This window comes from Achroia grisella, unplaced genomic scaffold (assembly GCF_030625045.1).
Source record: "Achroia grisella isolate CSIRO2021 unplaced genomic scaffold, CSIRO_AGI_Agris_v1 utg808, whole genome shotgun sequence".
NCBI classification, from domain to species: Eukaryota; Metazoa; Arthropoda; class Insecta; order Lepidoptera; family Pyralidae; genus Achroia; species Achroia grisella.
Window position 1 is genome coordinate 914218 of NW_026713029.1, and position 16655 is coordinate 930872.

Here is a 16655-nt window from a genome sequence, read left to right on the forward strand (position 1 = left end):
AAAATATTTGAGTACAGCCGCTCGCTCTTCTATTCTAAATCCTTTCACGTGGGAGGTTGTATGGCTACATGTGAACCAACCAACGCATCTGCATTGAGGCCGTTGACCCCTCACGTTTAGTTTATAACGACCACTGTGAGAAGGTCACAACAACGTCTTGCAAGTTTGGCACAGCGAACGTTTATTTGAATTTAGTATTAACATATTTAGCCAAGTCTTTTTTCCTTCTAAAACCGGTATATACATAATTTCCCGGTATTTTTTTCGAAATCATTACTCATTTCATAGATCTGTGAATAGATTCATGCGATTATGAGGGTGGGGTAATGCTTTGATTATAGACATAACTGTACTGTAATGCCTTTTTCAACACACTTATTCGTAAAGTGGATCTAATTTCACCGGTTTTCGATATATAAAGCAGCTCTATACAAAGAAGTTATATTCCATAACCGCACTATTTGCAAGTTTTCAAATTTCGAACTGACCGCCGCACTGATTTTAAAAACTAAAATGGCGGGAAAGCGGCAAATCAAAATGAACAAAATATAAAATCATAATTTTTTATTCTGTTTCCTCGCAAATGTGTTGAAAGACATCGTATGGTATCGTGCGTATTTAACAGATTCTTATGACATGTCATATCTACCGTCGGTTCGGAGTACTTTCGAATTGAGAAGAACTGACAAGAAACTCAACTCAATGTCAATATTTTTATTGAAATGTCAAACACCCTCCTGATGATAAGTGACCATGTTGCCTATATACATAACCATATACCATGATGCCATACCATGATGATACTCATGCGTTGCCATTTCAAAGAACTCATATGTCATGCCTCTTATCCTATAATTTCACTGCAAAATCTATAATAAATTGTATCATAAAATGTTTTTCAATTACATATACTATAATTTTCGCACGATATGTTATACATTTAGTATCGTTGTTCTTTTTTCACATTTCATTAATCATCATCATCATCGCAGCCCGGAAGACGTCCACTGCTGGACATAGGCCTCTCCCAAAGATCTCCACGACGATCGGTCCTGCGCTGCTCGCATCCAATGCCTTCCAGCGATCTTGACCAGATCGTCGGGCCACCTTGCTGGAGGCCTTCCCACGCTGCGTCTTCCGGTCCGTGGTCGCCACTCGAGGACTTTACTGCCCCAACGGCCATCTGTCCTACGAGCTATGTTCCCTGCCCATTGCCACTTCAGAGTCACAATTCTTCGGGCTATGTCGGTCACTCTGGTTCTTCTGCGGATCTCCTCATTTCTGATTCGATCACGCAGAGTAACTCCGAGCATAGCCCTCTCCATTGCCCCATGAGTGACTCTGAGCTTGTTGATGGGGCCCATAGTAAGCGTTATCCATTTCATTAATGGTGATGATTAAATACATTTTTAATGAAAACTATTTTATTGTAATTTTAGATTAAAAAGAACAAACAGACAGACAGATAGACATACAAAAATTATTAAAATTAGTGTTATGATCAAGTACCGTATTATACTTTCATATTAAATGCATATGTTTTGTCTGTCTGTTTATTCTTGCTAATCTCTAGAACAGTTAAACCGATTTTGACGGCAATTTAACTCGCAGATTGCTAATGTTATAAGGAGTAATTTAGACTACTTTATTTAAGAAACTTTATTTATTTTAACTTAACTAACAGAATAATTTCCGAGTATTAAATAGCTTATTAGATATAATTACTGGTGTAGAAATAAAATTATTTAAAACATATAATAAATAAAATAAAATAAAAAGCCTTTATTGCTATACTAATATTTTTACATTTGGTTAATATTATTATCGATAAACGGTACAGCTTGTCTTCTGACATAGGCCTTCTCTAAAGATTTCCATTCTGTCCAGTCCTTTGCTTTACGAGTCCATATTGGACCGGCTGTTTTCCTAATATCATCTTCCCATCTTATTTTCTGTCTACCTCAAACTTTTTAAAATATATACAAAGTATTTAATACATACATGTTTACACATAGAATCTGTCCGAGTTTTAACATAAATTCCAGGTAACCCCTAGCCCATGTCGATAATTTGATACCGTAGCTGTGTAATTATAAAGTTGAAGATCGTATCATAATTGCTACACGTAAGACTCTCCGTCTAACGTAGTTCCTGATGCATATATAATAAGATTTCTTAAAACTGTTCAAATTTGTTTAAATATCTTTTTATATTTTCGAATTGTTTGACTGTCATTGCAGACTGTTATAAAATACCATTCTGATCATCTGGATGAATGGCGGTCCTCTACTGCGCGGTCTTCTAGAAACTTTTTGCCACGCACAACCACATTTTGGAAGCACCTTCCAGCAATGGTATTTCCGATATTGAAACCTTCAAAAAAAGGACTTATTTATTCCCTTTTAAAAGGCCGACAACGAACTTGCAATTTTTGGAGTTACTTATCATCAAATGAGCCGCAGGCTCGATAATCCTCTGTACTATAAAAACATATACAAATGTAATCAAATATATCTGTACAAATAAATAAAATTTAAAGTATATGTTTGTAATTACAAATTCATATTTTTTTACTATATATAAATAAAAGTGGAGTGTCTGTTTGTAATATTGAAACAACCATTTTACTACATGCATATGAATATAAATACGGTATATACACTAAAATAAGATTTTTTACAATTTTTGTCTGTCTGTCTGTTTGTTCCGACTAATATTGGCAGGTAGCTGATGTAATAAAGAGTAACTTAAACTTTTATTTTACAAAAATAAAATAAAATTCCACGCAATTACAAAGAAATATCTATCCCTATCAACTAGTACCCAATATGTAATACATAATGTTATTCACTATATCATATAGATAGATATCACTATATGTAATATACTGACACTGGTCTTCTGGGGGAAAGGGGATTGTTAGCAATGTGGATTGATTATCTTATTGCTAGCAATGCACCTTGTCAGGTTGACCTCCACGCGGTTCCCCCTGGAAACCATCGTGATAAATTCTTGGTGAATTTGTCACGATGGACTAACTGACCTGACCTCGTGTTCATCTTATCATCCTCCACTGGTGCCCCGCCAGCGTAAACCGTTAGCGCAGGCGGGTGCACCATTCCATTATCATAAAAAAAAAACACCTCCGGGAGTGAAGATTGAGCCTTAAGGCGATCCCCTTTGCCCCGACATTAAATCCGGTTCAGACGGTAGCAAAAAAAATAGTTAATAAATCTATAAAAAAAGACATCAAATCCGGAGACAACAACCCCTGGGTAACTAGCTTAATAACCTCTTTGGGCTGATTACTAAAACCACAGATAATATAATATTACATACTAAAACTAACTTAACTAAGCTCGATACTATTAGATAGAAGATACATTACGTTAACTTATCCTAACTTAAGAGACAGTACCATACTCGGGGACTAGTAACATGTTTATTTTATTTACCCTTTGCGATGGATTTCCTTTGCAGGATTACCGCTTTTGCGCTTTGTCACAGGTGCCTCTACCTGTGACAAAGCGAGAATACCAGTACAAAATTGGGTATTCAAAACGCGCAATTTCATATGTAAAATAAGATGCAAGTCACACTTGCTCACAACACATACGAGGTGTAACGGAGAGTGCATATCAAAACAAAATCCGCGATAGAATCAATGAATTCGTAGCGCTGAATAACTTTCTACAGTTTCCTTGAATCTCCAAATTCCTTGAAGTAAAAAAAATAGTAATTCAAAATTGCTTAATTTTATTCTTTATTTACATACACGAAAGTAGATAATCAAAATACAACATTATCAGAATATTCTAACACTTTACTCCTAGTTGCAATTGTATCAATTAGAGTCAGAGTTTCTAATATTAAAAAAATAAAAATGACCTCGAAATCTCGTCCATATTTTTTTATTTAACTATAATGAAATGGTGCTCCCACCTGGACTAACAGTATACTCTGGCAGGGCTCCAGTAGAGGATGATAATGAGCATGAGGCCAGATAGGTAGCCCATCGTGGCAAATTCACCAGGAATTTATCACAATGGTTTCCGGGGGAATCGCATAGAGGTACCTGATATGGTACATCTAAAAATGGGATGTTAGACCACATTACTTATTTTTAAACTTTTATGTTTAATATATTTTGTTATTTTTTTAAATTAATATATTTAACATGTTTTAACACGAATAATATTATGATAAATATAGATATTTACCTCTCTCGGCGTTTCGACTAGGTTGCACTAGCCGTGGTCACGAGCTGACCCAGTCAACTGACCCGTTTAACTGTATTAATAATTAATTCATATAACTAAAAATCCCCTCCCCGCCCATGCGGATATTAATTATCCTTTGTCAATCGTAAATCTTCATATTCAAATTAAACATTACAATACAACTAAGACCTTATCTCTGAAGGGCGCGACTACAATTTCTCCAATACCGAGCGAGGAACACTAAAACGAATGCAGACGGTAGTTCAATTACGCAAAAATACTTTAAAAATTTAATTATGTAAATAGTTCTAAATACCCGAATAAAAAAATCGTGAATTATAATTAAGCTGACTTTCAAACGAAATAAAACGAATCATAATTAGTCCATTTAGAAGCTATGATGCCACATATATACACATAGATATGTGAAACTTATACCAATCTTCTTTTTCGTTAGAGGGTTAAAAAACTAGGCAAATGCAAGTGCAACTTTCAGCCTTTGGGTTCCATTTTGGAAAAACTTAAAAATATGACCACATTTAATGTGAATGAAAATTGAAGATATTCAATTTTTGAAGATTTTAGAATTCGTTTTATTACCAATACAGAAGGAAGGAATCTCAACTGGTACATTTTTATGTTATTATCTTAAAAAAATAACAAAATTTTAAATAATCGTTTACAGAGTAATAGTGTTTATTCGATACAAGCTGAAACCCGTCACATTGTACGCGTATTTGTTATTATTTTGATTAACATTTTAAACCTCCTTATTGTAGACAACTCGATCGGCACAATCTTTGAATAAAAGAAAACAGTTCTAACTTACGAATTATATTTGTCTTGTCCCAGATATACCAATTATCGTAGACCTTGTAATTGTTTTAGGGTAATAAAATACATAATTTTATAGGGTAATAACTTACACTACTGGATGTATTAGTTTTGCTAGTAAGGATATTTTCATTACTTAGGGTCCGTACACATTACTCAGATAAGGTGCCTTGATATTCCGTTGCTACGCGCCATATAAGGATCGGAATCTTTATATACAATTGTGCAAAAATAACCAGCATTTTTCAATTTTATTTATTGACCATCGGCCTCCATTTTAAGGTCCCGTATTCAACTCGAAACGTTTATATTTAAATATTTACAACATATTTAGACATTTATAAACTCAACGTTTAATAATTACTAGTGGTCTTCAGTGGTCGAAATTCGGCCATAATTAATTAAACATTGTTTATAAGTCTTGTTGGTCGCTCAAATAAATAAATAAACATTCAGTCTATAGTCTAGACCATAAACAAATAATACTAAATACAAACAATATTATATTCTAAATTTGACCACAGACTTTAACAATGTATGACATTTTTTTGACATAATATGACATTTGACACACAGTCAAATACATTGCAATGTATGTAATGTGTTTTATTTATAGGTTTAACGTATTTTTATGCATAATTTTAGAATAAAAATATTAGAATTCTGCACTGATTGTATATAAACTATAAATGTACGAAATTTCATACTCCGTTGTCCGCGTAGTTTTCATACAAAAGGGCTTCACAGATTTTGCTTCACGTATGATATCAATAGTTATCAATTATCATAAATACTAGTTGTTACACTCGACCTCGACTCATTTTTATTGAGATAAAAGATAGCCTATCTTTGTCCTCATGGTACAATCAATTTTCACGACAAATTTTACTGTGTTTTACCTCTAAACGATATATCATCACTGATGATTCATTTGATGATGATTTCTGCTCCAACAATGTTTACTATTTACTCAGTTGATATTCTATCATCCTGATACGAGTCGTTGTTACCACACTAAGGGTGAAGGTTGGGTCCTCCGGGCCCCTTTGCTCCGGTATGAACTTCTACGTAACAAACCTCGTACACTGGATTTGATCATGATCAGCAAATAGTACAAACGTTTGGTTTGAGACTAGATGGCGCTGTCTGATATGTCGGTGAGTTTATCTACTTATTTTTACATTTAATATTCCTAATTGGTTAGTATATTCATATACGAAACCTGTTTAAAACCACGGGGTACAATCCTGGCACATATTTTTTTTATATTTGCTTTTTATCGTCCATTCTGTTTATTCAGCGGATCCTATATATATAATCCGAACTTTGGTATTCTTTATGTAAAGAATTCAAAAGCCTTATAATTTGTTTCTCACATTCATATGAGATATTTGTATAAAATATACAAATATACAACAATAAAAACAAAATAAATAACTTATTTAACTGTTCATGCTTCAAATGTTTACAAATTGTCTGATACGGTCATAGACTAATAATAATAATGTAGGACTACTCACACAGCGACATCTAGTCCCAAGCTAACCTTGTGTTATAGGTACTAGGCAGCTGATATATAAATACATAGATACATTTTTTTGCTAAATATACATATAATGCACATAGATAACACCAAAACCAGTACAAACAATTGTACTCATGAATGAAAAGAAGAAAGAAGAAAAAATGTTTATAGGGTATAAAGAAGGAGGAATTGAATTCCCGACCATCAGAAGTAAAGTAAAGCGGCGTTATTAATATATAGATTGTAGTATTCACATCAAAGAAACGCCAGATCGGAGATCAACTGTAAAAAGTTGTCTGCGTGGGTTGACGTCCCACTAAGCAGCATGCTTTGTAGGCTGTTGTCGGTTGAAGGGTGAGACTAGGCAGTGACATTACAGGATACGAGGAACGCCATTTTAGTCTTGACCAGATCGTCGGTAAACCGACGATCTGGTCAAGATCGCTGGAAGACATTGGATGCGAGCAGCGCAGGACCGATCGTCATGGAGATCTTTGAGGGAGGCCTATATCCAGCTGTGGACGTCTTCCGGGCTATGTTGATAATGATGTTGATTAGCGTTAATAAAGCACGCGTTTTATGAATTCTTTTATATATCGAAAACCGGTGAAATTGGGTCCAATTTAAGAGTGTGTTGAAAAAAAAAATTCTATAAACACCAAATAACATACTGTCATGGACAGACAATACTCCATTTACATTAGAAATAACTGAATGTCAACAGTATGTTTACTTAAATATTACTACTTAATGTAGGGTCTACATTTTTACGGTTGCAAATGTTTAAATGCAAAATAATTGAAACCTTTTAATGGACAGAGCACACGCAATATCGTACTTTGTACATTACCATAATTAGTATTGACATACTTCTCTATATTAATAAATAAATGTATTTTTTTATTAAAATAAAATGTTTGAACTAAAGTAATTAGTAATTTGTAATTGTAAAAAGAATGTGTCCTCAGAGCCATCCGTCAGGACATATTCGCACATAACAATGCTGTACTCCTGCACCACTGTCATCACAAAACGACTTAAGTCAGTGGTACTGTTCATATAATATAGTTTAGATAGAAGATTGCAAATTGAGTCGCACTGACTACCTGATAGATAGATAGATAGCTGCTTTATTCATCAATTAGAAACACATAGCATACATGAAATACAGAAATATAAATTTGTAAAATTTTAATTAACTTCATTTTTTAATTAAAATTAAAATTTAATTCTAATTAAAAAATGAAGGTGGCTTGCTCCACTCATATACATGCTCCTATATAGTAAATCTAGCAGACTAGTAATCTCTAAGTAGACAAAGTCACGCGGAAAGATATTTCGAATTAAATATAGGCATAGCTTAGTATGAGGTCATAGACAAAATGTTAAAATGAAGTTAATATTTCCAAAATTAAGTTATTCTTATTCTTATTAAATAAAATTTAAAATAAATTAAATTATACTTAATAAAGTATACTTATAATTAAATTATTATTAGCTAGTACATAATAAATAAATAACTACCGCTATTTTTAAAGACAATTAAATTAACGACTCATTGTCACAATTTTGCAATTAATAAAAGCTCTCACTGTACAAACAACTTGTCAGTATGCAACGAGTTCCAACGCTGTAAATACCGGTTGCACTCACCAAAAAGGCACAAAAGGAGATAATTAATTAACATAGCCTTACGCAAACTTTATCTACAACTATTTAAATAGGTAGACGCTTGTAAATACACAATATGGCTTCTAAATAACTTTCAAGCCGTTCATGGGAACTAAACACGCCATTCACCCTTTAGTTTTAGTCTAAGAGATAATGACGTAATGTTTTATACCTATTTGGAAAGTTAATAAAAATGGAATATGGTAATCAAGCTCACTTTTTTTTATTGAGGGTTTGGGCTATTGTCAGGTATTAAAACCTGTAGCACTGCGATCTGCATAGATCTATTGTGCTCGCCCTTTTTCAAAGTCCGCTACCTAGGCCCGTCAGGGACAAGAATTGAAGGATATATTCTTAGGAGTTGATCTGAATGATTTTTATCACCTCAGTATAGTGTATACTTTCCAACGGAGATATTTCGTTTATGCATAAATGGGCTACAACCATACAGGATGTGTAGTGGCGTTCGCTTCTGCTTGGTAAAATCTGCAAATTGTTGTTAAGCCTGAAAGTGAGGCTTGAAACTCGCTTCATGGACTTGTGTCTTGTAAAAATATGTTTTTTTTTTATTTTTGTGCACAAAATATGACGTTGATAATCCTATCATACCTATCTTCTCCTTTAGTCGTCTCAAGACACTCTTGACAGAGAGGTCGTAGGTTTTAAGATAGTATATTTTAGTTATCCACCTTAGCCACAGAGTTTCTCGTAATTCGACTCCACCTGGTACGGTTTTTGGCTGTACGAAAACATTGTAATGGACTGCTGAGAAAAAGACGTACACATTCCATCAAAATATGATGCTTCTTCGTTCAAACTTCCTAATTAGGGCATGTAACTGTTTTTATTATATAAGCTAATTTACTTAATCGAGTGTGTCCGGAACGGAACGGAAATATATTTGCAAGGAACGCAATATATTTGCAATAACAATGTGCTGTCTGTTTATCTTTGGTATCAAGAAATACGAGGAGGCTTACATTGTATCGGTAAAAATGTGAAAAATATTTTGTAAAACAATTTATAATTAGATAAATATTTTAAGATACGTAACACTCCCGAGGATCAAGGTATCATGCCTCTATACATTGTAACTTTACTGGAATATTTCACTCACCTTACAAAATAAACACAGCTTGCGAGCTAAGCTTATCTACTGAAATAGGTAATACAAAGGTATACCCATACAACTCTATACAAGGTCTATTTCCGCATAGTCTTGATTTTTAGTAAAATACTTTTTGAACAATATCGTTGGGCACGTAGCGTCTTGTTAACTAAATTTGTGTTTACCCAAAACTTTTTTCGCTTCGTGTCGGAGTTTAGCTAAAAAAGCTGTATAATGTAGATTTGAGGTACCCATCGCAGCACATTTATAGAAGTAACGTATATGTTAATCTATTTTTATTATATATTCTTAAGCAGTATATGGATTATAGTAATAAAAATGTAAAAAAAATATGAAGTGACAACGAGCTCATTTGACATGAATGTATATATTCATGTGTCACGAAAATAGATGTAGGCTATATTTTATCTCGAATAAAAACAGACGCAAACGCGGGTATCAACTAGTTAACAATATAAATCAAATTACAACATCTCTTCTCACTTCCAGCATTTTGTAAGATACAGAATAAAAATAACTGCATGCCTGGCCGGTAACCCTGGACTATTTACACAGCGCCATCTAGTCCAAGAGCTTGTGTAATGAGTGTAACTGGCATAGATATAGTACAAATACATAATTTTTTTTTAAATATACAAACATTTAAATATGTAGAAACATACAAAAAATACATAGATAATATTAAACATAAACCAACAATAGTAAGCGTTTGAATCTTGCAAGAAATCGAACTCCCGACCATCGGAGGTAAGGCGGTGTGCTAAGACTGTTTGTTAGTTATCATTTCACAAATTAATAATAGAGCTAATTCTCGCCGGCACACGATCAGTAGTGAAGTATTATGAATTGTTGTTATGATGTTGAAGATTAATGAATAAAGATAAGTCAATATCTAAAGTAAAGAAATAAGTATGTGACCAATTATTGTTTGTGGTTTAAAAGAAATAATGAGATAAACTGCAGACGAAAACAGCTATTTTCTTATACCATCCATCATTTCGTAGACTTCGATAGATAATCCCATCCATAAAAATTAATTAATATTGCGGGCGAAGAGACTGTATTTATATAAACTGGTAAATTTAATTATAGAAAGACTGCTTTTAAGAAGGAATTGTATATTAATATAATAAATAACAAGAAACATAATATATAAACATAAATGGTACATCGTGCGCAAATGAATGCGTGATGCGAAAGTATGATCTATAGTAATAACAATGTCCCTGGACAATTCACAACGCCATCTAGTCCCAAACTAAGCAGAGCTGCTATAGGTACCAGACAAGTAACACAAATACGTATATATTTTAGATTTTTTTTAAATAGATACATAACATACCTATAAAATATCCAGACCCAGCATAATATACATACCAACCAAACAATCATAATCATGAATAGAAATATTTGTACTGTGCCAGGAATCGAACCCGCGACCATCGGTAGTGAAGCGGTGTGCTAAACCGCTAAACCATAAAGGCTATCATGTCTGTTAGTTATCATTTCACGGATAAATTTCTAAACGATTTTTAATGAAATTTGACTTGAAGTTACATTGTACTACGAAAACTACTTTTATCTCAAAAAGACAAATAAAGTCGGGGAGCTAGTTAGTTAGTTAGTTTTACTAATGTTATAAATGCGATAGTTTGTGAATATGGATGTTTGTGACTCTTTCACGCAAAAACTACAGAAGTTACGCAGGTCAGCTGTCTAACTGACCCGCGTAACTTCGTCTACATCACACTTATTTGATATCTATGATTATATTTCCCCCAATTTCTATAATATCCTTTTAAATTATATCTTTTGTGTTATTCTGATGTATATTATATTACTTGAAAGTTTCAATAAAATCCGTTCTGTAGTTTTTGCGTGAAAGAGCCACAATACCTGTAATATAACTGTAACCTCACTAATATATGTAAATTGTGCATTTATAAATTAGTCAGACAATAAACAAATCATTTGTCATCTACGAACCTTTCCAATTGGCTACAGAATCCTAAAATGACCGTTACCTGACATTTCAGTCCATTATCCCGCTGTCTAATTAATCTTGACCTCTGAATGTTGTTTCAACACGCTAATGTGCATACATATTCATGGTTGACAGAGAGACCGTGGGTTTCAATGTAATCTGGTCGTGTTGTATTCGTGTTTTGACGGTGGAGTTTGACCGGCGACACGAATCGTTTTTCGTGCCGAATCTTACTACAATGGCGGTCAGATGACTATAAAGGTATATGGCATTCCATATTGCCTTCTCTACTGACATTAAGTAAAAGAGAGAAAGAATGTTTTTTTTTTATTACAAATTATATTTTTACGTAATTGGAATAACAAGCTGATGGCCACCTGATGAACAATCGTAACCGTCGTCTATATACATAAACAGTCTAAAGACATAACATCATGTTATAATTTTACGAAAGAGATCTCATAAATTCGGGGGAATGGGATTATTAGTAATGTGTACTAACGATCCCATTGCTAGCAATGTACCATATCAGGTTGATTTCCACGCGGTTCCCCCTGGAAACCATCGTGATAAATTCCTGGTGAATTAGTCACAATAGGCTAACTGATCTGATCTCATACTCATTTTATTACACTCCACTGATGCCCCGTCAGCGTAGACCGTTACTGCAGGCGGGTGCCCAAGTGGGTGTCACTAACTAAGCTCATCCTACAACAAAAATAGCTTACAAAGCAACTTATTTGGTTGAAAAAGAACAATAGGCTGTAGGTTAAAACATATTTTTTAAATAGAATAAATAGATTATATGCAATATACAGAAAAGAAAATCCAATCTTAGGTTAACAAATATGATTTTAGAACATGTGACTGAATAATATCATTATTCAGTAAGAAGTTAGAAGCCTAGAAAAAAATACACATAAATAAAAACCGGTATAATATACTAGCTACCTTTTTTTTTGCCTGGCCTTGGTCCCATTTATTTGGGGCCGGCCCGTCTGGTCAGTCTTCGCCAAGACGTTCTGTCCTGCGTCGTGTGGGATGTTATTTCAGCGCTTTTTAAATCCCTCTCAATAACAGACATCCATGTGAGACGGGGTCAGCCGCGTCTTCTGGGCTGGGTACTTATGTCAAGCACTGTTCTTGTCATGTGGTCTGATGGTCGCCGCATGACATGACCGTACCACCATAGGCGGCTTTCCAAAATCTTATCCTGTATGGGTGTTACCTTAAAACTACCTCGAACGTGGATGTTGTTGATATAATATAGCTATATGTATACAAATAAATATTTAAAGATAAAATTTTTAATGTAATGCAAACCGATATGTTTGTTAGTTACATCGCTTTAGGTCCTGCTTTGTGGTTTAGATCACACGCATCAACCGTTTTGCCGTCGGCTGTCATTTACCATTACAGTGTGCCTGGACGCCTCTATTCCCCAGCTCGCCTCGCCCGGCAATTTCACTGAATTTCACGCTACAACTACTTTTAATACAGGGTGTTTATACTGTGGTTATAGTGTTATTATTAAAACTAATGGCCCGCCTCGGTTTCGCGTAGGTATTTAACAAATTATAAATTTTAACACACACACACACATATGTACAATCTTCGATATTTATTTTAGGCTACTAGGCCCATATTAGAAATACCTTATAGACTATACCTTACATACATATGAATTAATACATTAAAATTGTCTTTGTGGTCACGGCACTGACGACGGCAATCTGCCACGGTAGCGCCGATACACCACACCCTTCGGCCAGTAGTCCTCCTTCATGAAGGTGGAAGACATTGAGGTTGATGTTGATGTCCCCTATAAAACTATACTGTACAGTTTTCAGGAAAAACTGCTTGGAGGTCAATCTGACTATTAGCCATTACTATCTCTCCCATATGTGGAATACGAACGTCACAAATTAAAAATGTTTTTTAACTAGCATTAGGAATGCTCTTGGTCGTATTTGACTTTTACAGCATTACCAAGAAAAAATAAGGCGAGTACAGAGAACACTCCAAACCCACAGAATGGATGGTGCGCTTGAAGACCAACTCCTGCCTGACGGATATGACTTGATTTATAATTTAATTGGCGACATATTGCTCTTGTATATATTCCACGATTACTATAAGTTCGGTCGTTAGCTTGTTTGTCATTCTAGTTAATAAAAATCAATATTGCAGGTGCATGCCACTTTGTAACGACGCCAAATAAATTCAGAACAAAATACCTCTCAGTTCTATTGCACTTTTTGCTGTCACACACATTTGCTTTTTTCGTCTACTTCATATTAAACGTCTGAATCATTGACCTTTTGCTTATTCATGCGTAGGGTTGTCATATTAAATTTACGTGTAGTATGTCTATGGACTGTATTTTTAATTATAATATTTGTGATGATACTTTGTTTCTTTTCACATATAATAAAATGGTGTCAAGACGAGAACTGTTTTTTATATTTGTATTTGTTTGTTCTTTCTTATTTATCATAATAATATATACCCGTGTACCCGGGTAAATAATATGACGTTGAAGTCAGATTAGTAAGCACGTCGTGGCAAATTGCTATTTCAATTACATTAAAAAAAATTCCCAGGAATGAACCACGTTGGTGTCCAAAGAATCAAACGTGGTTCATTCATTGTAATGGAAGTATTTGGAGGTAAACCTATAGAACCTAGAGGTTGCGTTTAGACATAAACCTCTTCCATCTCTATTCATTAAATTCTGTCCTCCGGAATCCTATTCCAGAACAATGATGTAGTCTTTCCAACGTATTCTTTAGCGTCCGTGTCTTCTGATCCCGTCTCTAGAATACCAAAGTGTCACTTGTTTGCTCCATTGTTCATTTTGCATCTTAACATATACCCTGTCTAACTCTATTTTAAATGGTCTAATCGAGATAGTACATATGTTACTTTAGTTTTTCTTCTGATTTTCCAGTTATTTTATCACTCATTAGTTTATTAGAGTAGGTAGTTATTAGGGCTCGTGAAGTAATCGGACTACTCTAATGCTGTAGGCCTCAGCTGACCTTTACAGCTTCAGGGGACGATAGGAGGCGAGTGCAGATGACAATCCAAACCCGCGAAAGGACTTATGTGGCGGCTGATGGATGCAATTTTAGTCTAAGGGCTCCGCTATTGGTTCGAAGCTCAGGCGGTCGTAATTTCCATCCCCGTATGAATTGGACTGGGGATCGATCGGAGGGGGTAACCCTAGTGTCGGCAGTCTGCGGCTATGAAATGCGGCGAGGAGCGAACAGTCACGGCCGCACAAGGCCACCGCGGCCGTTACACAAAAGCGCCGATTAACTCCCAAACTGTTCCGAGTAAAGGCACTGTCGTAAAATGACTATTGACCGTCTTGCATAATGTTTAATGTTCTTACACAGAAGACAAGGCCGGGAATAAATGTCTATCTATATGCAAAACATGCTATTATTAGATTACAGAAATAGCAACATTCCTATGGTAATAGTTGGTACATACAATATAGTATTCTTTTTTTGAACTATTCTAATACTGTTGGCGTTGCTGACCTTTAGAGTAAACCATCTTTTGCCATACGACAGGATGTATATCAGTTTACACCAAGAACATCTAAATTGACATACAATTTCATTTATATTTAAACAAATAAATAAAATTGAAGTGTCTGTTTTGATCATTACAGAATGCATATTAAAGTATATAAAGTACTTACATGAAAACATTAATTAAAAAAATATTTATCTGTCTGTCTGTGTGTTCTTATTAATCTCTGAAACGACTGGACCGATTTTGACGGGACTTTCACTCGCATATAACTAATATTATAAAGAGTAACTTGGCTACTTTTAATTTAGAAATTTTATTTCATTTTAGTCCACGCGAACGAAGTCGCGGGTAACAGCTAGTCTTGAAAAGAACAGAAAATAATTTCTAAAATATGTAGAATAGGATTTTTAAACATTGTGTCTACACTTCCTATCCACGCTCTATAATGAATATATTTCCCTCGAAAACTTAATTTATATTCGTAGCGACGCATCATAGCGTGTTATTATCGTGTGATAGTACAGGGTTCATAAAAGTTCCACCATTGTCTACTAAAAATGAATACAATATCACATTTAGTTTTATTAAGACTGTATATCCCTATTAAGTAACTATGTATTTATATATTTTCATACAATGTTTACGTTACAACCTGTATTCAGTTCAGAAAACAGGAAAAAAAAAAATTCTCACATACCTGTATAAGGAAAAGAGTGTTATATCATTTTTATTAATTCAATTACTTATATCATTTTCAGATGCTTTATTTACCGCATCTGAAAAATATATAATAAAATATATATAAAAATCTGACTAACATTTTTATTCTTTTTTTCTTCCTCATTCTTTCTCTTTTCTAATCTTTTCTCATCTTTCATACTTCTCAATTAAAACTATTTAATCACCTCCATTTCTTTAATATGATTCAATAACAACACTATTTCTAATAAATACAGTAATTTTACTTTTTTTTTAAATCTCAATTTATGTAACAAATGTTTTTCTTTTAAACAAAATGTAATAACAAATATACGAATGTTTTTTCGTTGATACATTTTATTAGATACACTTGTAAGAGAGTTCATCGTGTGAATCCGACAAACAGTCACGGGAGCGCGCGTGGCGTGACGAATACGACGCGGTACACTTGCCACAGTTTTGGATGGTGAACAGCGATCCTACCACATACAATCACGCCGTGTAGGGTTCCAAAATTGGTACAATTTTTTTTAATAAATAATAATAACTCTGGAAATTATTGGTTGAGTAAACTGTTGATTTGAAGTACTGAATGTTATCATCGTTTTGAATGAGTGGTAAAATAAAAATGTGATTATTCACATTATTTAAGTTCATTTGAATAAAGTTAATTTCTTTTCTATTCTATATTTGTGATAGTTTCTTAATATTACCGACTTTTTACAAAGTCCTCTGTGTGACTTCTGCTGTCTTACCTAATTCTTCTGCTAAGCAGTTTGTTTTTTTATATTATTCTGTTTTCTCTCTTTTTGCAACACTTTTCATCGCAGCTCTCCAATGCGCTCCAATGTGGCACTCCGCAGTGCTCCGCTCAGATTGTGGCATAACGTTAATGCCTTTTTCATTGAGGGATTTGGGCTATTATCGGATGCTTTTGATTTGAACTAATTACATGTGATTCAGATCTGTATCACTGCGACCTACCTAGATCTATTGTGGTCTGCCTTTTTTACAGTTCGCAACCTAGACCCGGACAAAAATTTAAGG